This window comes from Lynx rufus, unplaced genomic scaffold (assembly GCF_022079265.1).
Source record: "Lynx rufus isolate CCGP_SWC_20201006 ecotype Redwood Valley unplaced genomic scaffold, mLynRuf1.p SCAF_9, whole genome shotgun sequence".
Lineage (NCBI taxonomy): Eukaryota > Metazoa > Chordata > Mammalia > Carnivora > Felidae > Lynx > Lynx rufus.
In genome coordinates this window covers 83,091,761-83,114,177 of record NW_025814897.1, presented here as the reverse complement: position 1 = coordinate 83,114,177, position 22,417 = coordinate 83,091,761, and the positions used below count along the sequence as shown (strand labels likewise).

The 22,417-nt window shown below is 37.6% G+C and overlaps 1 pseudogene; it reads left to right on the top strand.

The window, feature by feature from the left end:
- The first annotated feature begins 7,232 nt into the window (after nt 1–7,232).
- Nucleotides 7,233–7,584, top strand: LOC124506442 (40S ribosomal protein S26-like; annotated as a pseudogene).
- The last annotated feature ends 14,833 nt before the right edge of the window (nt 7,585–22,417 follow it).

Here is a 22,417-nt window from a genome sequence, read left to right as displayed (position 1 = left end):
CTCAGAATGTCAAAGTTCCTTCTATATTCAACTTCCATAAACTTCCAGCATTTTCTGCTGGCTAAAATGGAGTGGGATTAAATGGAGTCATCCTAGTGACCTAGGATGACTATTTAGGGACCTCGACTGTCATACTCCTTGTTGGTCAATTATGTCTGAATTCGGTTGTTTAAGAAAGGATGTTGAAACATTTATGTTGCAATGGCCTTAATAAAGTTGGAGTTAAACTCTGAACAGTCAATTTTAATAAATTATATGTAGAGATTTTATGGATCACATGTAGAAGACTAAGTATACTAGGCTGGCCAGGGATAGATACTACATTGATAGCTATTTCCCAAAGCTTGGCCAAGACTTTTCTTCAGTTCTGTGCTATCTGTGCTAGTATTTATTTAATATTTTTATTTAAATATACTCTTTTTTTAGTTAAATGAATATATTTATAAATGAAAGCTTATTTCATCACAATAAATGGAAAACTAGTACCATCTAACCTAAATAGAGGGCAATTTTCAAAGCAAACACAGAAACCATGTTGTCAAATTCTATCTAGATTTATGGCCTTCTAAGTCTAAGTTTCATGCTTCTTTCTTATTGTTAAAAGGGGAAATTATGTAGTATTAGAGAAAAACTAGTACTAAACTAGGATTTCTCTTTGATCCAATCAGAAGAGTTAAAGGGAAATAAAGAAGAGAATAACTTTTATTACTGTATGATTTACTCTTATTTAATGCCCTGTCTGCACATTACCTAAAATTCATCTTGAGTAATACTGTCCAATAGAAATATAATGCACAGCATAGATAATTTAAAATTTTCTACTAGTCACATTAAAAAAAGAAAAAGAAACAAGAGCTTAATTTCAATATTTTATTTAAACCCAGATATCTAAAATATTATTTCAACATATTTAAAAATATAAAACTTACTGTGTGAGATATCTTACACTTTTTTCTTACAGTCTTTGAATCAGGTATGGATTTTACACTTATAGTACATCTCAATTCACACTAACCACATTTCAAGTAGTCAGTAGTCACATGAGACTAATGTTACAGTAATAGCACAAAAGCCCCACACTGCTTAAGGAAATATAAGCTGGAATCAGGAGGTCTGGGCTCTAGGACCCTTTGTGACTAACATGGTTATGACCCCTGGCAGCCAGTTAACCTTTCTGACCTTCATTTCTGTGCCTCAAAAGTAAGAGGATTTCACTGGCTGTCCCTGTGGTTTCAAGCTGTCCTGCTCTTGTCCTGCCATTTGTTTCTTTCCTACTGAAATTTTACCTAAAGCTTCAATCCTACTCTCAGAAATCTCCAAACAAGTTGCACCATAACCTTTCAAAGGTACACATTGTTGGTGAATGTTGTCATAGAAGAGCAGATACAGGGATGGTTTAAAATACATAAAAGTTACAGTGCCTTAAAGCAGCCTCAAAAGAAGCAGCAAAGCACATGAAAAATCAGTGTTCATCTGCGTGTTCTATTATTCATTAGTTAACTTATTCATCCATTCATTCAACCAACATCCATTGAGCCTGCTCTGTGTCAGGCCCTATGTCAGGTGTTGGACTTAGACAGTTGAATAGGATACAATCTCATCAGTGGTAGGATGGGTTGGGAAGAGTTTGGAGAAACAGTGTGACAAGTACCATTGACTGAACTCAAGTTTCAGAAGCAAAGAAATGGGACTCTAAACCCAATCTAGGGCATCCTGGAGAAGTGGACACTTAAACAATGAATAGGAGGTAGGCAGGCAATAAGCAAGAAGAATGTTTTAGATAGAGGAAGTGGCAGGTACAAAGGCCCAAAAGCAAGAGGTGTATCTGGAGAACACCAAGTAATCGTCATCAGATTCAAGGTGGAGATGGTAGTGAGAGATGACAATGTTGAAGTAGTAATTAGGGTATAGATTTGGAAAGGTCCTCAATGACATCTAAGGATTTAGACTTTGTACTGAAATGAAGAGCACTGAAGACTACCAGTTGGTTGCAAAAAAAATATTTATATTTGATGAGTATCTTTCTGTCTGCAGAGTATAGAAGGAATAACAGAGAGCCAAGGAGATTGGTTGGGAGACTGCTTCAGCAATCAAGACTTGAGAGAAGGAAATGCATTGGAGAGACATTTAGTAGGGAGGATCCATGGATTGAATTGACTTGTTGCTGCTGGTGAGGGAAAGGGAAGAGGCAGAAGGAATGATACATGTTTTGGCTTAGTTAGCTAATAGATAATGGTGATATTCTCTAAAATAGGGACAAGAGAAGGGGAAACAACTTTATTGACCTGATATCTTCCATATTTTGTAGAAGTTCTGGAAACTACTAAAGCAGGCTTGGGTAGGCTTTGGAAGGTTGCATGCACAGGAAGTGGATGCTTATCTTAGGTAGGAGTTATACATGTCTATTTCACATTCACTGGTAAGGAAACAAATGGATCAAAATATACAATAATATGAAGCTTTACTGCATAGTTTAAAATTACAGGGTTTTTTTTTTTCATAGAGACCTTGAATCATGCTGAAAGTAAGATAAAAGATGTTCCAGCAGTAACTTAGCTATCCTAGAAGTATCTTCCTACAAGAGTGATTTGGCCTCTAAAGTTTATGAATTACAAGGGAACAGTGTCTTTTTTTGTTTTTTTCTTTTGTTGTCATTTTTGGTCTCTTTTAGCCAGCCAAGATGAGGATTGAGATCTTCATCAAAGCCAAGTAAGAGCTTCCCTTGGTTCAGGAAGGACCAAGTGCAGGTTTGCTGAGAACTATGAATGCATTCAGCTATTTATTCCCAGGTGTGTCACTGGTTGCCTTGTATGGATTTCACTGGTTCTGCTGTTTACAATTCTCATTGCAAAGACAAAGATTAGAAAAGGACACCAAATAAATGAGACAGCAATCATCAAGACAATTACTCAATAAAAGAACAGAGATAAAAACAGTAGGGTCAACAAAAGGAAAACCATATAAATCACACAAAAGATGAGAGAGAACCTGTGAGTCCTCCTCCAAATCTGGAAAAATGAAGATGATTTTTTTAAATTCTGATAATTAACCAAAAAAAATAGATTAAGTAATTACTTCTTCGGGGAGGTAAAAGCCCCCAAAAGGATCCTCCCCAAGCAGATATTCTTAGACAGAAAGCCATAGTCAGCTGATTCTTCCTCCAGGCAAGTAATAATAATACCAATAAAAATAATGGATTCCCTAATTTAGGTATTTCATTAAATTGAATCACAAATATGGCAGTCTCACGTCCACTTGAAATCAGTCGATTTTTGTCAACATTAAAATGGCAACAGATACCGCTGGGCGTGTCATTTATTTATGGGGAACTTTGCCAAATAAAAATCTATTGTTTGCTGTAAGGAAAACTCATTGGCTATTTTTAAAACAGAGATTGGTAATGATTTCCTCTTGACAACTGTTCACACACACTAGTGTGTGCTCATCCTAGTCCAGTGGAAACCTTGCAGTTAAAAAGACTTCAAATAAGTCACTGCTCTCAAGTGTTTTCAATCCCGTTCAATTCAGCGCTGAATGAAGCTGGTTAGGAGGGAAACTGCTTGTCTTTCCAAATTCAGTGTTCCGAAAACACGTTGTTATAGTTAGTGAACACTACATGAGCCATCTAAATTTAGCAAACATTTTCATTCCCTTGCCCAAGCCCACCCACCGCAGTGGATGGAACTTTGATTTCATCCACCCTCATCTGGTTAATGTAAACCCGTTGGGTTCTACAAAGCCTGCTGAGCAAGAAAGCTGAATGCAGAAATGTTAGGAAAATATGTAACCTTTGGACCTAAAGAGGAGTGCAGGGGTGGGGGCAACTAAGACTACATTGACTAATTTCAGTTGGCTTTTAAACTATTCCTCACCTTATCCACATCAGATCTCCTTTGTTTGTCTGGGGAGCACCTGGAAAGATGCCTAATTACGGGAAGCTGGCTTGCTGTTTATCTGAGGAGCTGGCCTTCAGCACTCATGGTGCCTCACCTCTGAGCAAAGGTCAGGTTAGGACATCATAGCTCCCTTCCATGTTGATGACTGTGAGTGCAGCCATGTTTAAAAATTTGTAGGCTTAACATGGAGTCTGGATTACCAAGGTTGAATGGAAGCTGCCTTGTACAGTATAGGACTGCTGTAGGGAAAGAAAACTTGCTCCATACAATGCTATATATAGTAGGTTGTCAATAAATTATGGGTGAATAAGTAAATTGTAGCCATCTCTAAGCAAAAGGCCAAATATATGGTCCTGAATCAAATCTGCAGAGCAATTTTTCTCAAACTTTACTGCTAAAGTGCAGCAAAGAATGTGAGGAGGTAGAGAAAAAAGAATGATCTAAGATTAGGCAAAAACAGGTCATTGTAGGAATTTCTTTGAAGTCTTAAAAGTTCATGCAAATTTTATACTCCACCCCATAGTAGGATATAAACATTTAGCTTATGGCTTCAGGTACCATGCTGCCAAATAGTGTGGGTAACATGGCAATTTGTCATTCTCTCATGTTAACTAAAGAAAAGTTTAGAAAAAGACTTTGTGAATGACCTATCTACCTTGAGTTTATATATCAAATGTTTGTGTAAATTATATGTAAATCTTTTTAATTTTATTTTTGGAATTTCATTATCAATCAGTAGATGCATTTTGATGCTTTCAAATGATTAGAAAGATTTTATACCTTAATATATTGAGGTCTGTATTAGGGGAGAAAAGCAAGTAATGAATACAGTAAGTAACCTTGTATTAACCACTTGGTATGTATCTGTCACTACTACAGTATAGAATTAGCTATTAGAAAAAAATTGCTAACTAATATTCCAACACATGTGCTATGAAGTTAAATGATTTAAAAAAAAACCCTCTTGACATTTAGATACATTGCTTTATAATAACACCTCTACAAATACAATGAGGATGCTATCTACAAGTTTTCTTCAGAGAGATGAAAATAAAGTTCCATTTTCCCTTTCTTATAGTAGCTGCTACAAATAAAAGAGAACAAAATTTCCCTACTTTTAATGCATTGAAAATAATCCACACTTACACCATAAGTGCTGAGTTCTTATACTTAGATACTAAGTTCCAGTTGTGAGTTTCAGGCAAGTGTGATAAATACCAAAATAAGCAAATTAGATTCCTATTGTTCACTTGGGTTATGTTTTATTAGTGTTACCCAAAATTCTTGGATATTATATAATATATTGGATATTTTATATATCTTGGATATATATATCTTGGATATTGGAGATATAGATATATAGATATATAGATGATATGATATATATATATATATATATATATATGATCTCCATCCCTGAAGAATTGTCCAAAATCAGGGCCAGGGGCAGACTTTTATATCTCCATGTTGACCAGGGGACATAACCTTAGGTGAAGTAGCTGTCTTCAGGATAAGGCCAATCTCCTCAGGGGCCTCAATCATGAGCTATCAGTCATCAACATGCAGCCAGTAGGGGAATTAGTGTTTCAGTCTTAAAGCAGGTAGGATGGATAATCAGGCCAACATACTACAATGACTACTACAGTAACCTCTGTTCAGTCTCCAGGATCATGCAGGAACTCAACTACTTCCTCTTAGAAGGCAGAGACAGTATTCTCACTATCCCCGTGCCTTAACACAGTGCTTGACACCTACAAAGTGCTCAGTGAGTTTGTTGACTAGCATTCCCCTGAAAATCAGAGTCAGGCTTGTGCTTCACGTGACACTAAGTTCAAAAGGACAAACAGTCTTGGGTTCCAAATTGTGAAGGCAAAATCAAGTCCCTTTTGAAGTAGAAGGAAATTGTGGGCAAGGATAATTGTCAGATAATGTCAGAGAATGCTGTGTATAAAATCTACATGTGGAAGAAACTCTCCTAAATTGATTTCATTATATTTTATTTTAATTATGACTGGTTTATTAGAATCAGCTCACTGCTTCTGCAGAGTTCAATAAGTAGTGTGTTTGGTGGGAAGGAATCTGCTAAGATGTAATCTTAAACATGGATTGTTTTGAATAAATGATTTCATTCATTTAGCTTATGCTTAATACATATTCATTTGTGTATCAGGGACCATGATGTGCATATAAAGATAAGTAATGCTTGACTCTTTCATAGTCCTGGGAAGAAACCAGCACAAACTAATGATTATAGGAAATCAAGGTAAGAATTTTGTTGGAAAGGACAGAAGAGCCACTTCCAGAAAACAGCAGCAATGGTGTCATTAAAAAGATGAAGTTTCATTAATGTCTTTATGTGTACACCTCTCTTTCAGTGTAGAATCTAGTTATAAGAAAAATATCTAGGGGCACCTGGGTGGCTCAGTTAAGCATCTGACTTTGGTCAGGTCATGGTCTCACAGTTCGTGAGTTCAAGCCCCGCATAGGGCTCTGTGCTGACAGCTGAGAGCCTGAAGCCTGCTTCAGATTCTGTGTCTCCTCTCTCTCTGCCCCTCCCCTGTTCACATTCTGTCTCTCTCCCTCTCAAAAATAAATAAACATTAAAAAAATAAAAGAAAAATATCTAATATCTTCAGTGCATGTGGACCTCCCAGCATAGGAAGATTAGAACTGAGTCCTTAAAACATTCTAGGAATTTTTTAGTATTGAGAATTTTTGTCTTCTGCCATCTCTAAGACCACACTCCTTTTTATAACTTCCATCCCCCCTATTTGTGAGCCACAGTGTGTCAGTGAAACATCAAAAGGAGAACAAAAAGAAAATTAGACCCAAATATGACTGAATGTGATTTTCAGAGCTGTACAAGTTGAATAATACCAAAATTCATACAAATTCCTCAACATTTCTGTTGTGGTGAAAGATTTTCTAATTGTTCCTGCTCCTTCCCAACTGCCCTTACAAAGATATATTTTTTGTTGTTGTTAACCATCTGCTAATTAACAGAAATGGAACTCTTATGTGTCATAGAGCCTTGTGACAACCAAATCTAATTGCTCAAGATTGATCTTTCCTTCCTTTATCTCTTTGTCTTCTTTCCTTCTTCCTTCCTTCATTAATCTTTGAGCAAAATATAAAGTACAAGGATAAAAAGGCATGACCCCTACATATATATGCATATTGATACATACATGTATATGATATATATGTATATGTATGCACAGACATACAGTGCACACTTGCCATTTTAAATAGATATATAGTAGTATGCAGAAGAGGCAGTTACACAATTTGGGAAAGAAATTCAAGGAAGGCCTCTCTCGGGTCCTCGTTTCCAAGATGACCAAGAAAAGAAAGAACAATGGTCATGCCACAAAAGGCCGCGGCCAGGTGCAGCCTTCTGGCTGCACCAACTGCATCCATTGCGTGCCCAAGGACAACACCATTAAGAAGTTCGTTATCTGGAACATAGTAGAGGACGCCGCCGCGGTCAGGGACATTTCCGAAGCGAGTGTTTTCGACGCCTATGTGCTTCCTAAGCTGTATGTGAAACTACATTACTGGGTGAGTTGTGCCGTTCACAGCAAGATAGTCAGGAATTGCTCTCATGAAGCACGGGAAGGACGGAACACCGCCACCCTGATTTAGACCTGTGGGTGTTGCCCCACGACCTCCACCAAAGCCCATGTAAAGAGCTAAGTCCTTAAGGATTGAAGAAAAACTGTTCTCTGGAAAAATAAAAGAAAACAGAGATTATACTTAAAAAAACAAAAAAAGAAATTCAAGGAAGGCTTCCTGAGGATTAACACCTAAATGATAAATGATGATGTGGTAGTAGCTACCCTTCAAGATGGCCCCCAAATGATCTTCATCTCCTGGTGTTCACATCCTTGTGTAGTGTCTTCCCACAGTGAAGCAGGGCAGACCTGCATGACCAAGAGAGGACTGCAGTAAAAATGTTCTCTAACTTCCAATGCTAGAAAACAAAAGGCTTTGCACCTTCAGCCTTGGTCTCTTGGATTATTTGCTCTAGGAAAGCCAGCCCCCATGCTATGAAGACTCTCAAGCAGCCCTAAGCAGCGGCCCATGTAGAAGGGCCACCTGCCAACAGCCAGCCCCAACGTGCCAGCCATGTGATTGTGCCACTTTGAAAATAATCCTCCAGTACAGTTAAGTCTTCAAATGGCTCCAGCTGACACCTGACAGCAACCCTTGAAAGACCCAAAGCAGAATTGCCCAACTAACCCACTTCCAAATTCCTGCAGAGACACTCTGAATAATAATAAATATTTATCATTGCTTTAAGTTATTAAGTCTTGGGGCAATATGTTACACAACAATAGAAGACTAATATAGTTGGGCAGGCTTAGGCAGGTGAAGGTCATGGGAGTTTAGGGAAGAAGGAAAATGGAAGGTGTTCTATGAAAAACAGAAACAACAAAAGCTCTGAATATGTCAGGAGCTAAAAATGAAACTCTAGTGCAAGAGAGTTAATCTTAGGATAGAAAAGTTTTGTTGTTGTTGTCGTTGTGGGTTTTTTCTAATGTGGTTGGAGAGGTAGCCAGAGCCAAGACACGAAGTGTTTTATTAGTTAATAAATTTGAAGTGGATCCCAACAAAGATTCTCAACAGTGGACTCGCTGCGTCTCTAGGTTCAGCTGAATTTACAGAGTTAAAATCTTTGTGGGCATAGCCTTCAAATATGCTTTTTAATAACATCCTCAGCTGATTCTCAAGTCCATGCAAATTTAAGAATGTGGTGACAAATGAAGAGCAATTGACAACTTTTTAAGAAAAAAAGAACTTAGTCAAAACTGAGTTTCAGATGGACCATGGCAGCTATGTGGTGAGTGGATTGGAGAGGGACAGACTGTTCACTGGCAGGCAGTTAAAACAGTTTTCACAGGGAAAGCTGCTTGCTTTCCAATCAAACTAGCTGAAATCCTATGTCTGATATCTGCTTATTATCCAGGACATCAAATTCAGACCTAATCTGGCCTTTAAAATCTAGCAATAGACCATACTATCTAATAATAGCTAATGTTTAGTGTACATTTATTATCTGCCAGGCATGTTAAGAAGCACTTTTATAACGCATAGAGAAGCTAAGTGAGTAGTTCAAGGTCACAAAGCTGGTAAGTGGCAGAGCCAGGACTCAAAACCCAGAGCCAGTGTTCTCACTCAGTGTCTTCTAATGTGGTTCCTGTACTTCACAGTTTGTTATCCTGCAATGGGGTCCCCATGGAACACTTATCTATTTACCTTCAAAAATTTCACATAGCTAGTTGATCTTCACCACTCTGATTTTCTGTATAGCATTTATCCTCCTGACATGTTTTCTCTGTTCCTAAAGCAGTGGAGAAAACACCAGCTCTGGAGTCTGTTGTGTTCAAATCCTGCCTTTGATTAATTAGATATATGATCTTAGAGAAGTCTTTTAAACTCACAATTTGTTTTCTCATCTGTAAACTGGTAATAAAAAAAATGTTTATAAGATTATTGTGACAATTGGGTAAGAAAACATTTTTAAAATACTTAGTATACCTCCTGGCCCATATGAGGTGCTCAATAAATGGTAATTTTCTGTCTCTTTCCTGTCAATGTCTTCTACAGTTCAGAGGTCACAAACTCATGAACTTGAGAGCCATATGCATCTACTAGATACATTTAATTTGGTTGGTATAATGTTTTTTTGATGTGTGTGTTAAAAAATACATAGCATAAAATTTACCATCTTAATCATTTTTAAGTATACAGCACTATAGTGTTAAATATATGTACATTGTTGTGAAATAGACCTCTAGAACTTTTTCATCTTGCAAAGCTGAAATTCTATATCCATGGAACAACACCCCCTTTTGTCCCTCTCCCTAGCCTCTGGCAACTACCATCCTACTTTGTGTTTTAAAGAGTTTGACTACTTATACAGGTAGAATCATGCAGAGTCTGCCTTTTTGTAACTGGCTTATTTAACTTAGCATAATCTCCTCCAGGTTCATCTATGTTGTAGCATATGCCAGAATTTCCTTCTTTTTAAAGGCAGCATAATATTCCACTGTATGTATATTTCACACTGTTTTTATCCATTCATCTGTCAGTGGGCATTAATGTTGCTTCTGCTTTTTGGAACTTTTAAAATTAATTCTGCAATGAATATGAGTGTGCAGTATCTCTTCAAGGTCCTGTTTCAATTCTCTTAGATATACACCCAGAAGTGGAATTGCTGGATCATACGGTAATTCTATTTTTAATTCTTTGAGGAAGTTCCATATTGTTTTCCATAGGGGCTGAGCCATTTTACATTTCTGTTAAAAATGCATAAGGGTGGGATGCCTGGGTGGCTCAGTTGGTTAAGTATCTTGGCTCAGGTCATGATCTCACAGTCATTAGATGGAGCTCCATGTCACGCTCTGCACTAAACATGGAGCCTGCTTAAGATTCTCTCTCTTCTGCTCTCTCAGCCCCTCCCCCACTCACTCATGTGCACACATGGGCAAGTGCTCTCTCTCCCTCCCTCTCTAAATAATAATAATAATAATAATAATAATAATAATAATAATAAAAGTACACAAGGGTATTTCTCTACATCCTCACCACTCACCAACACTTGTTATTTTCTGTTTTATTTGTTTGTGTGGGAGGGGGAGTGTTTGTTTTGCTTGTTGTTTTGTTTTTATCTCTTTTTGCTAGTGGCCATCTTAATAGGTGTGATTGATATCTCATTATGGTTTTTATTTGCATTTCCATGGTGATTAGTGATGTTGAACATTCTTGTTGGCCATTTGTATATCTTCTTTGGAGAAACATCTGTTGAAGTTTTTTGTCATTTTTAAATCAGTTTATTTGTTTTGTAATTGAGCTATAGGAGTTCTTTATATATTCTGGATATTAACCTCTTATCAGATATATGGTTTATGAATATTTTCTTTCATTCTGTAAGTTGTCTTTTCATTGAGTGTTTCCTCTGTGGTAGTTTTTAAGTTTGATGTAGTACCGTTTGTCTACTTTTTCTATTATTGTTTGTGCTTTTGATGGGTCATATCCAATAAATCATTCCCAAATCCAATATCATGGAGATTTTCTCCTATGTTTTCTTCTAGGAGGTTTATAGTTTTAGGTCTGACATTCAGGTCTGTCTTAGTTTATTTAGGCTTATTATCACAAATACCATAGACTGGATGACTAATGAACAATAGAAATGTATTCCTTACAGTTTTTTTTAAGAATATACTTAAAAGAATGCCTGTTTGTTTGTTTGTTTATTTGTTTGTTTATGTCTGAGAGAGAGGGAGAGCACAAGCAGAGTAGGGGCAAAGAGCAAGGGGGGGTGTGGGGGACACAGAATCTGAAGCAGCCTCCAGGCTCTGAGCTGTCAGCCCAGAGCCTGACATGGGGCTTGAACCCATGAACTATAAGATTATGATTTAAGCCGAAGTTGGACATCTAACAGACTGAGCCACCAAGGCACCCCTATTTCTTACAGTTCTGGGGGTAGAAAGTCCAAAATCAAAACAGAAGCAAATTTGATGTCTAGTAAGAGCCTGCTTTCTGATTATTAGTTGACTATCTTCTTTCTCTGACCTCATATGGCAAAATGGGTGAGGGAGCTCCTAGAGTTTCTTTTATAAGAGTATTAACCCCATGCATGAGGGTCCACCCTCACAACCTAGTCACCTCCCAAAGGTCCCACCTCTAAATATCATCAGATTGGGGGTTAGTTTCCAACATAATTTTGCAGGGACACAAACATTCATTCACTGGGCCCCCAAAATTCATGTCCTTCTCATAGCAAAATACAATTGGACAGGCATAGAACAGGCATTCCCATTCCAAAAAGGAGAAATAGAAAAGGAGTGACAGGTCCCATGTAAGTCTAAAACGTAGCAGGGAAAATTCTATTAGACCTTAAGGCTTAAGAATAATCTCTCTTTAGAGGTGCCTGGGTGGCTCAGTTGGTTAAGCATCTGACTTCTGCTCTGGTCACGATCCTATGGTTCATGGGTTTGAGCCCTGCATCGGGGTCTGTGCTGGCAGCTCAGAGCCTGGAGCCTGCTTTGGATTCTGTCTCCCTCTCTCTCTGCCCCTCCCCCTGCTCATACTCTGTCTCTCTTTCTCAAACATAAATAAACATTTAAAAAATTAAAAAAAAAAAAAGAACACTCTTTGGCTTGCTATTCTGCCTTCTAGAACCATAGGGCTAACATTGTCACCCCCAAGGCTTAGCAGAACATTCCTATGGCCAGCTCTCTGCTGGGGCCTGCCTCAGTAGTTCTCTCAGAATGAGGTTGAAATCCTATGGTTCCAGGAAGCTCCATCCTTTGAAACCTAGGTAGAGGCAGTCGTGCCCCTTGGGCCTGTGGTGGCAGAGATGGCACCACACAGATGCCACCAAAACTTGCTGCCTGTTCTGCTCTGCACTGGGGCCCAGGGGAGCAGCACTTGTGGTGGCTGAGGAGCATGGTGCTATGGAGCAAATAGCAGAGCCCTGAATGTGAGGCAGTGCTGGGTAGCAAGCACCAAGGTTCTTCAAGTGCCAGAAGCCTCTCCTTTGAAACTGTTCTACCCTATGGGCCCTTGCACTCTTGGCCTGTGATGGGAGTGGCAAATCTGATGATCTCTGAATTGCCTTTGGGGTCATTCTTCCATGGTCTTATAGAATAGCTCTGCCTCAAGTTAAGTTGGCCCACTTACACTTATTTCATTAAACTATCACATGGCTACACCTTTAGTGTTTAATTAAAAAAAAATTTTTTTTAATGTTTATTTATCTTTGAGAGACAGAGCATGAACAGAGGAGGGGAGAGCGAGAGGGAGACACAGAATCTGAAGCAGGCTCCAGCACAGAGCCCAATGCGGGGCTTGAACTCACGAACTGTGAGACCATGACCTGAGCTGAAGCCAGACGCTTAACTGACTGAGCCACCCAGGCGCCCCATAGTGTTTAATTTTTTTAAATGTCGAAAGGCTTAGAATTTTGTAAATCTTTTAAGTTCTACTTCCCTTTTCCTTAACAGTTCCATCTTTAAGTCACTTTTCTCTTCTCATATTTTCCTATAAGCAGTCAGGATGTGCCAAGCCACACCTTCAACACTTTGCTTAAAATAGCTTCAGCTAAACATCCAATTTCATTGCTCAAAAGTTTCACCTTCCACAAAACACTAGAACATGAACACAATTCAGCCAAGTTCTTTGCCACTTTATAATAACAAGGATGACCTTTCCTCCAGTTTCCAATAACATGTTCCTCATTTCCATATGAGATCTCATCAGAATGTCCTTTACCATCCATATTCCTACTAACATTCTTTTTAAAATTATTTAGTATTCTCTAAAAAGACTGAGGCTTTCTCTACAGCTCCTTTCTTTTTCGAGCTATAAATAAAATCACCCTTAACAGTCCGTTTATAACAATGTAGGTTTTTTCTAGCGTGCACCTCAAAACTCTTCCAGCTTTTGCCCATTAACCAGTTCCAAAGCCATTTCCACATTTTTAGGTATTTGTTAAAGTAGCACCCTACTTCTATGTACATATTTCTATTTTAGTCTGTTTGGGATACTATAACAATACCATATACTGGTATAAACAACAAAAATTTATTTCTCACCATTCTGGAGGCTGGGGAGTCTAAGATCAAGGTGCCAGCAGATTTGGTGTCTACTGAAGGTATGCTCCCTGCTTCACAGATGGCTGTCTTCTCACCATGTCCACACTTGTCAAAAGGGGTGAGGAAGCTCTCTATGATGTCTTTTATGAGGGCATTAATCTTTTACATGAGGGCTCCACCTTCATAATCAAATCTTCTCCCAAAGGTCTCATTTCTAAATACCATCACACTGGGAATTAAAGTTCAACATATGAATTTTGGGGAGGACACAAACATTAAATCTATAACAGAGTGTTTAATGTATTTTGAGTTATTTTTCTTTTTTTTTTGATGGTAGAAAATCAAATTTACTAGTGTATATACAAGGAATCCACATAGATATGGGAATTCCAAAGACAGTCAGGCAACATGTATGTGTGTATACATACACACACACACACACACACACACATATATACATATATATAAATATACATACATATATCTGTAAATATTCATACATATATCTATAAATATACATATATATAGCTACAAATATACATATATATATATATATATATATATATATATATATATGTCTTAGGGGTTTTTTTATATGGTATAAGATAAAGGTAAATTCACTATTTCCGTGGATATTCAGTTTTCCCAACACCATCTGTTGAGACTATCCTTTCCCTGTTGTGTAGATTCAGCAGCACCCTGTTGAAGATCATTTAACCATAGACATCAGGGCTTATTTTGGGGCTGTCTATTCCATTGTTCCATTGGTCTATGTGTCTGTTTTTATGCCAGTGCCATACTATACTTTTTTGATTACTATAACTTTGATTACTGTAACTTTTTAAAATCAGGAAGTATGAGGCCTCCAGCTTTGTTTTTCTTTCTTAAATTTGTTTTGGCTCTTCAGTGTCCTTTCAGATTCCATATGAATTTTAGAATAATTTTTTTCTATTTCTGGAAACAATGCCATTAGAATTTTGAAAGAGATTGCACTGAATCTAAAGATCATGTGGGAAGAATGGACATTTTAACAATATTAGGTCTTCTAATCCATGAACATGGATGTCTTTCATTTATTTGTCTTTTACAATTTTTTTATCATTTTGTAATTTTTAGTGTACAAGTCTTTTTCATTATTATCTTGTTATATATTAACTAAGAACTATATTATTTGTAATTCATATAGAGTACCCACTTTTTCCTTTTCTCTTTCCCCACTATTTTATTTAAGGAGTGTTTATGGTGATTAATTTTCTAGTATAGTCTTGAGGCCATAGGATGTCCCAGTGCAGTGTGTCTGAATAAGAGCAAGAATTGACATGCTCAAATGCACAGGTGACCAAAAAGGCCTTCTGCCCTCCAGCCTTTGGAAGCACCAGTGTGTCATTGGCATGACAATAGCTACAGGATCTTAGGCCATGGCTCAGTGTTGCTGCTGAAACTGGGAGGTAAGGTAGGAGGTGAGTACAGGGGCTAAAAGCCCAAAGGGTGCCCATGCTGGGAAGTCTGTTACTCAGCCTGTGTGTCTCAGCAGCTACAAGTCTGGAAACCATGGGCCTTTGCTGTCTGGATCCCTTATTGGGTTCTGAGATGAAACCAGTGTGAGGTTTGGGAAAAGCCACTATGGTTCAAGCCAGTGACAGGCATAAGGCTTTGCCAGAACCCCAGGCATCCTTCCAGAGTTGCCCACATCAGAATTTCAGGCAGCCAGAATCAGGGTGGTGGGCCTCCATGAATGCCATACTTCCTGATCTCCTGTCCATTGTTCCAGCCTTGATCTCTCAAGAGATTAAATTATTAATCAAGAGATTAAATTATTAAATGTCTTTCTGCCTTAAATTTCTCAAGTGGTTTTGATTTTCCTGACCAAACCCTGTGAAATAAACTGATGCTGACCCGGGTAGAGACAGCTTCCAGTCCCCTCCTCAGTGAACACAACCCCACATTACTGTCAAGGGGAGACAGAGACCCTCTTGAGCTGCATTTAAAGAAGAGGCAGAAAATGAAAACTCTATGTGATGGTAAAGAAGGATATGAAAGACCACCCTGGAATGAGTGTCTCTTCCTCTTCCCATCCAGAGGTCACAGAAAACTCCAAGTGCTCCTGCTTTGAGAGTTTGGTTGTCCCCAAAGGCTGATGGACTAGGATTCACCCTGGAACTCATATACTGTCTTTGGAAGTACTGTCCTAGTTGTTCTCTTGGAAATCAGGACTGGGACTGCAAGGCCTCCTCAGACATCTGGAGTTTTCTGGACACCAGAAACTCAGACCGGGTTTTGCTATGGGATAGGCACTCTTCATGTCTGAAGGCCTACAGCAGACTGAGTCTGTGGTGCCACATGAGATAGGTAGTCAGTGCAGTCAGTGTCAGCAGAAGAGAGCGGCTGCTACTATCCTTGCAATAGAGGAGTTGGTGCTGCTGGCACCACTGCTACCTCCATGTTGGTGTAGGTGGGCGCTGGTGTTTCAGCAGGTTATACACCATGTCATCAAACATGAGCACTCACAGCTCAGCCACAGTATGAGTTTGTGGGCCAGGGTGCCGGTATGGAAAGGTGAAGCACAGTGTGATGATACCTGAGTGAGTCAGTGGCTGCATCACGGCTATAGTATGCATTCCTAAGGAAGACTAAGGAGGCAAGGCCCATGAGCAGTGGCTGGAGAGGAGCAGCATTAGGACAATCAGCTTGTCCCAGGTCTGTGACCTACTTGGTTAAGTTGATTTCTAAGTAATTTACTCTTTTTTATGTTATGCTAAATGATTGTTTTTCTTCATTTTTTTTCTTTTTTAAGATTATTTTTAAAGTTTATTTATTTATTTTGAGAGAGAGAGGGAGCATAGTGGAGGAGGAGCAGAGACAGAGGAGAGAGATAATCCCAAGCAGCCTTTGCACTGTCAGTGCAGAGCCTAATGTGGGGCTCAAAGTCATGAACATGAGATCATGATGTGGGATAAAATCAAGAATCAGACACTTAACTAAGTCACACAGGCACTGCTTTCTTAATTTCATTTTGGATTGTTCATTGTTAGTGTATAGAAATGCAACTGATTTCTATATGTTGATTTTGTATCCTGTGATTTTTCTGAATTAAGTTTTTAGTTCTGACAGCTTTTTGTGTATGGAATCTCTAAGATTTTCTACATTTAAGATTATATCATCAGTAAATATCTTCCTTTCAACATGGATGCCTTTTATTTCTTTTTCTTGCCTAATTGCTATGGCTAAAACTTCCAGTACTATGTTGAATAGAAGTGGTAAGAATGGAAACCTTGCCTTGTTCCAGATCTTAAAGGAAAAGCTTTCAGTTTTTCACAATTGAGTATGACGTTAGCTGTGAGTTCTTCATCTATGGCCTTTATTATGTTGAGGTAGTTTCCATCTATTCCTAGTTGGTTGAGTGTTTTCATTATGAAACAGTGTTCAATTTTCTCTAAAGTTTTTTCTGCATCACTTGAGATGATTATCTGATTTTTTTGTCTTTCATTCTGTTAAAGTGGTGTATTACATTTCATATGTTAAACCATCCTTGCATTCCAGGAAAACATCCCATTGGTCATAGTACATAATCATTTTAATGTTCTGTTGAATTTGGTTTGCCAGTATTTTATTGAAGATTCTCGCATCAATATTCATCAGGGATAATGGTCTATGGGGTTTTGCTTCTTTTCTTTTTATACCTTTGTCTAGTAATCAGAGTAATGCTAACCTCATAAAATGAGTTTGAAAGTGTTCTCTTAACTTTTTTGGAAGCATTTGAGGATTGGTGTTAATTTTCCTTTAAGTATTTGGTAGAATTCTTCAGTGAAGCCATTTAGTCCTAGCCATCTAGTTTCTTGGTTGGAAGGCTATGAATCCTGATGCATAATTGATTTATTTATGATTTAATCTTAGGAGGTCTTATGTTTCTAGGAATTCATCTATTTTTTTCTGGGTCATCCAATTTTTTGGTATATAATTGTTCCTAGTAGTCTCTTATGATCCTTTTTATTTCTGTGGCATCAGTTATAATATCTCCTCTTTCATTTCAGGCTTTGTTGAATTTCCCTGTGTTTTTCTTAGTCTAGCTAAGGATTTGTCAATTTTGTTGATATTTTCAAAATAACAACTCTCAGTTTTGTTAAAAATGTTACTATTGTTTTGCTATTCTCTCTTTATTTCTACCCTAATCTTTATTATTTCCTTCTGTTAATTCTGGGTTTAGTTTGTTCTTCAGTTCTATTTCCTTGCAGTATAAAATTAGGTTGTTGATTTGAGATCTTTCTTCTATTTTATTAATGTAGGTGATTATCATTATAAACTTACCTCTTAGTTCTGTTTTTTCACCCCATACATTTTGGTATGTTGTTTCATATTCATTTATCCTAAGATATTTTCTAATGTCCCTCATGATTTCTTCTTTGACCTGTTAGTTGCTCAAGAGTATGTTGTTTAATTTCCACATATTTATAAATTTTCCAGTTTTCCATTTACTGTTGATTTTTAGGTTTTATTCCATTATGGTCAAAAAAGATACTTGGTATGATTTCAGTTTTCTTAGATTTGTTAAAACTTTTTTTTTAACTGTTACATGGTTTGTAACCATATAACATGTGATCTATCCTGGAGTATGTTCTGTATGTACTCCAGAAGAATATCCATTTTGCTGTTTTGGGGTAGAGTGTTCTGTATATGTCTGATATGTTCAATTGGTCTATAGTGCTATTCATGTCCTCTATTTTCTTATTTATCTTATGGCTGGTTGTTCTATCTTATATTGAAAATAGGACATTGAAATCTCCTACTATCATTGTGTAACTATCTACTTGTCCCTTCGATTCTATCAATGTTTGCTTTATATAGTTAAATGCTCTGATATTAGTTGCATATATAATTGATATATCTTCCTGTGGAATTGATCCTTTTATCATTATATAATGTCCTTCTTTGCCTCTTGTGATGATTTGTGACTTATAGCCTATTTTTCCTGAATTAAGTATGTAAGTATGGCCACCCCTACTTTTTCTTGGTTACAGTTATATTGAATATCTTTTTCTATCTTTTCACTTTCAGCCTATGTGTGTCCTTATATCTAAAATGAGTCTCTTATAGGAGCACCTGGGTGGCTCAGTCAGTTAAGCATCAGACTCTGGCTCAGGTCATGGTCTCTTGGTTTGTGAGTTTGAGCCCTGTGTCAGGCTCTGTGCTGACAGCTTGGAGCTCAGAGCCTGGAGCCTGCTTCGGATTCTGTCTCTCCCTCTCTTTGCTCTTTCCCCACTCGTGCTGTCTCTCAAAAAATAGAACTTTTTAAATGGGTCTCTTATAGATACGTTATAGTTGGATCTCATATTCTTGATCTATTCAGCCACTCTGTGTCTTTGATTGAAGAATTTAATCCATTTAAATTTAAAGGAAGGATTTACTATTGACATTTTGTTCACTATTTCCTACATGTCTTATAGTTATTTTATCCTTCCTTTCTTCTCTTCCTTCCTTATGTTTTATTGATTTGTGTGTGGTAATCTGCTTTAATTCCTTTCTGATTTTCTTTTGTGTATCTTCTATAGGTTTTATGTGTTTGAATGGTTACTATGGGGATTACATAAAACATCTTATAGTTCTGGGGCGCCTGGGTGGCCCAGTCGGTTGGGCGTCCGACTTCGGCTCAGGTCATGATCTCGTGGTAAGTTCGAGCCCCGCGTCAGACTCTGTGCTGACAGCTCAGAGCCTGGAGCCTGTTTCAGATTCTGTGTCTCCCTCTCTCTCTGACCTTCCCTCATTCATGCTCTGTCTCTCTCTGTCTCAAAAATGAATAAACGTTAAAAAAAATTTAAAAAAAAAATCTTATAGTTCTAACAATCTATTTTAAACTGTTACCAACTTCAATTATATACAAAAACTCTACTCCTTACATGTCCTTCCTAGTTTGTCAATGTCATAAATGACATATTTTTATATTTTGTATGCATTAATATAGTTTTATAGTTATTTGTTACAATTTTATATTTTAAATTCTTTGCCAGAATCAAATATGATTTATGCACCACCATTAAAGCATTCTGTGTTTGTTTACCATAGATTTATGATTTCATATGCTAATCATATTGCTGTTAGCATCCTTTTGTTTCAACCTGAAGGAGTCCACTTAGCACTTCTTCTAAGGCAGGTTTAATGCTAATGAACTCCCCCAGGTGTTGTTTATATGGCTAGGTCTTTATTATCCCTCCTTTTAAGCATTTTTTAAATTGATTTTTGAGAGAGAGAGAGAGATACACACAGAGTGCGAACAGGAGAGGGACAGAGAGAGAGAGGGAGATGGAGAATCCGAAGCAGGCTTCAGGCTCTGAGCTATCAACACAGAGCCAGATGTGGGGCTTGAACCCATGAACCGAGAATCATGACCTAAGCCGAGTCAGACGCCCAACTGATTGAGCCACCCAGGTGTCCCTTCCTCATTTTTGAAGAACAGTTTTGTGAGATAGAGTTTTCTTGGTTGGTAGTTTTTTGGGGTTTTTTTTGTTTTTTTTCTTTCATCACTTTGAATACATCTCCACATTTTCCTTCTGGCTGATATATCTGCTAAAAATCTAATGAGAGCTCACTTGTATGTGACAAGTTGCTCTTCTCATGATACTTTCAAGATTCTCTTTTTGTCTTTGAGTTTTAACAATTTGATTTTAATGTGTCTCAGTTTAGGCCTTGTTAGAGTCCTCCTAGTTAGAGCTCTTTGAGCTTCTTCAACCATTATTTCCTCAAATAAGCTCTCTGTCACCTTTTCTCTCTTTTCTCCTTCTGCGACTCCTGTAATGCATATATAGTAGTCCCCCTTTATCTGCAATCTAGCTTTCTGTGACTTCACTTACCCATGGTCAATTGCAATCTGGAAGCAGTTGATCCTTCCTCTGAAGTATCATCAGAATGTTAGTGGTAGCCTAATGCTATACCACAATGCCTACATCATTCACTTCACTTCATCTCATCACACAGACATTTTATCATCTCACCTCATCACAAGAAAAAGAAGAATGAGTAAAGTATAATATTTTGAGATAGAACACATTCACATAACTTTTATTATAGCATATTGTTATAATTATTCTATTTCATTATTATCGTTGTTAATCTCTTAATATTCCTAATTTATAAGTGAAATGCTATCATAAGCATGTAGTTATAGGAAAAATCATAGTATATATAAGGTTCAGGTACCCTATGGAACACCCCATGGATAAGGGGGGATTACTATATTGTTCTGTAGATGGTGTTCCACAAGTCCCTTTGGCTTTCTTCATTTTTCTTCTTTCCTTTTTTGTTTGTTTCTTCCTCTGAGTTGATAATTTCAAATGATCTGTCTTGAGTTTGTGATTCCTCTGTTTGATAAAGTCTGTTGTTGAATTCCTCTAGTGAATTTTTTAATTTAGTTACTATATTCTTCTACTCCAGAATTTTTGTTTGGTTCTTTTTTCCAAAGTTTCTATTTCTTTGTTGATGCATATTTTTGTCATTCATCATCTTCCTGATTTTGTTTAGTTGTCTGTGTTCTCTTGCAGTTCATTGAGTTTTTTGAGATAATTACTTTGAATTCTTTAATAGAGAAGTCATCAAATTCCATTTCTTTTGGGTCAGTTTTTGGAGATTTATTTTGTTTCTTTGATAGGGCTACCTTTCCTTATATTTTCATATGCCTTGTTATTTTTTTTTCAGTCATTTTTTTGGGGTATTTTTATTTTATGGCCTTTTTATTTTTTGCTAGGATCTGGGCATTCAACAAAACAGCCACCTTTCCTGTTCTTATGAACTGGATACATACAGAGAAAGATCTTTCCCAATCAGCTTGGCTAGAGATTCTGGCCTCTCAAGTCTTTTCTAAGAAGGCATCTTTTCTGGGCTTGTATATGCCATTTCTGAATTAGAGGGGTTTGCTGGTTTCTTTTTCTGGAGCTCATAATCTCTCTCTCCCTCTGGTGTATGGGCTCATAATCTCTTTCTCCTTCTGGGGTATGTGCGTACCCTGCAGGTTTGCTCGAGTTACAATGAACCATTGAGCTCTTTTTTTCTCAGAGGCCCCCACATATCCAAATATGCCAGTTCTCTATCAGCACTGTGAGTTAGGTAAGACATTGCCTGTCCCTCACGCAGTCCCCCAGAAAGCCAGAATGTTAGGCACACGTTCCACATTTCCCTTTCCCTTCTTAGAAAAAAGTGGGCACTTTATCCCAAATGCATTAAGCTGTGTCAGGTTGGGGAAAGGACTACCACAGGTAAAATGCAATGGCTTTTCTTACCCATTTCAGTGCAAGTTTTCTGGTTTTGCACTTGTTTGAGGTACTGTGTTGTCTTAACTAAATTTCTGAATTCTCATGAAGGCTTTTTGGTATATTGTTGTTAAGTCAGTGTCTCTGTGAGGAATGAAGTCTGGGATGCCTATTTTACCATCTCGCTCTGACATAGTGTTTTTGGAAAATTTGTATTTGATTATAGATCAGCAGAGCATGCAGCTCAATTTAGTCCTCCCCTCACTTATCTTATATGGAGCCCTGAATGATACAGAATTGTCTTCCAGGCCCCTCTAGACACTCTATATCCATACATTTTCCAATGTTTGAAAACCCAGTATCAGAATACCATTCACAGGAAGCCTCACTACAGGAGTTTCACCTTCAAGAGTGAAGGGATTACCACTTCATGAATGAACTAATTCAACTGATAAATAGTCTTAGCCTTCAGAAATTGAATTTTCATGATTTTTTTAACACTAAATTGTAATCTACTTCTGTATTGTTTCTACTCATTGCTCCTATTCCTACCCTCAGGAGAAATTCAAACTAATTGGTCTGAGTTTGTTTTTGTTGTTGTTTCCTTTTAATTACATAGGGCAGTCCTTTATCTAAACATGAATACAATGACTCATTCTAGTTTCATCTGGTTCTGGATGAACAT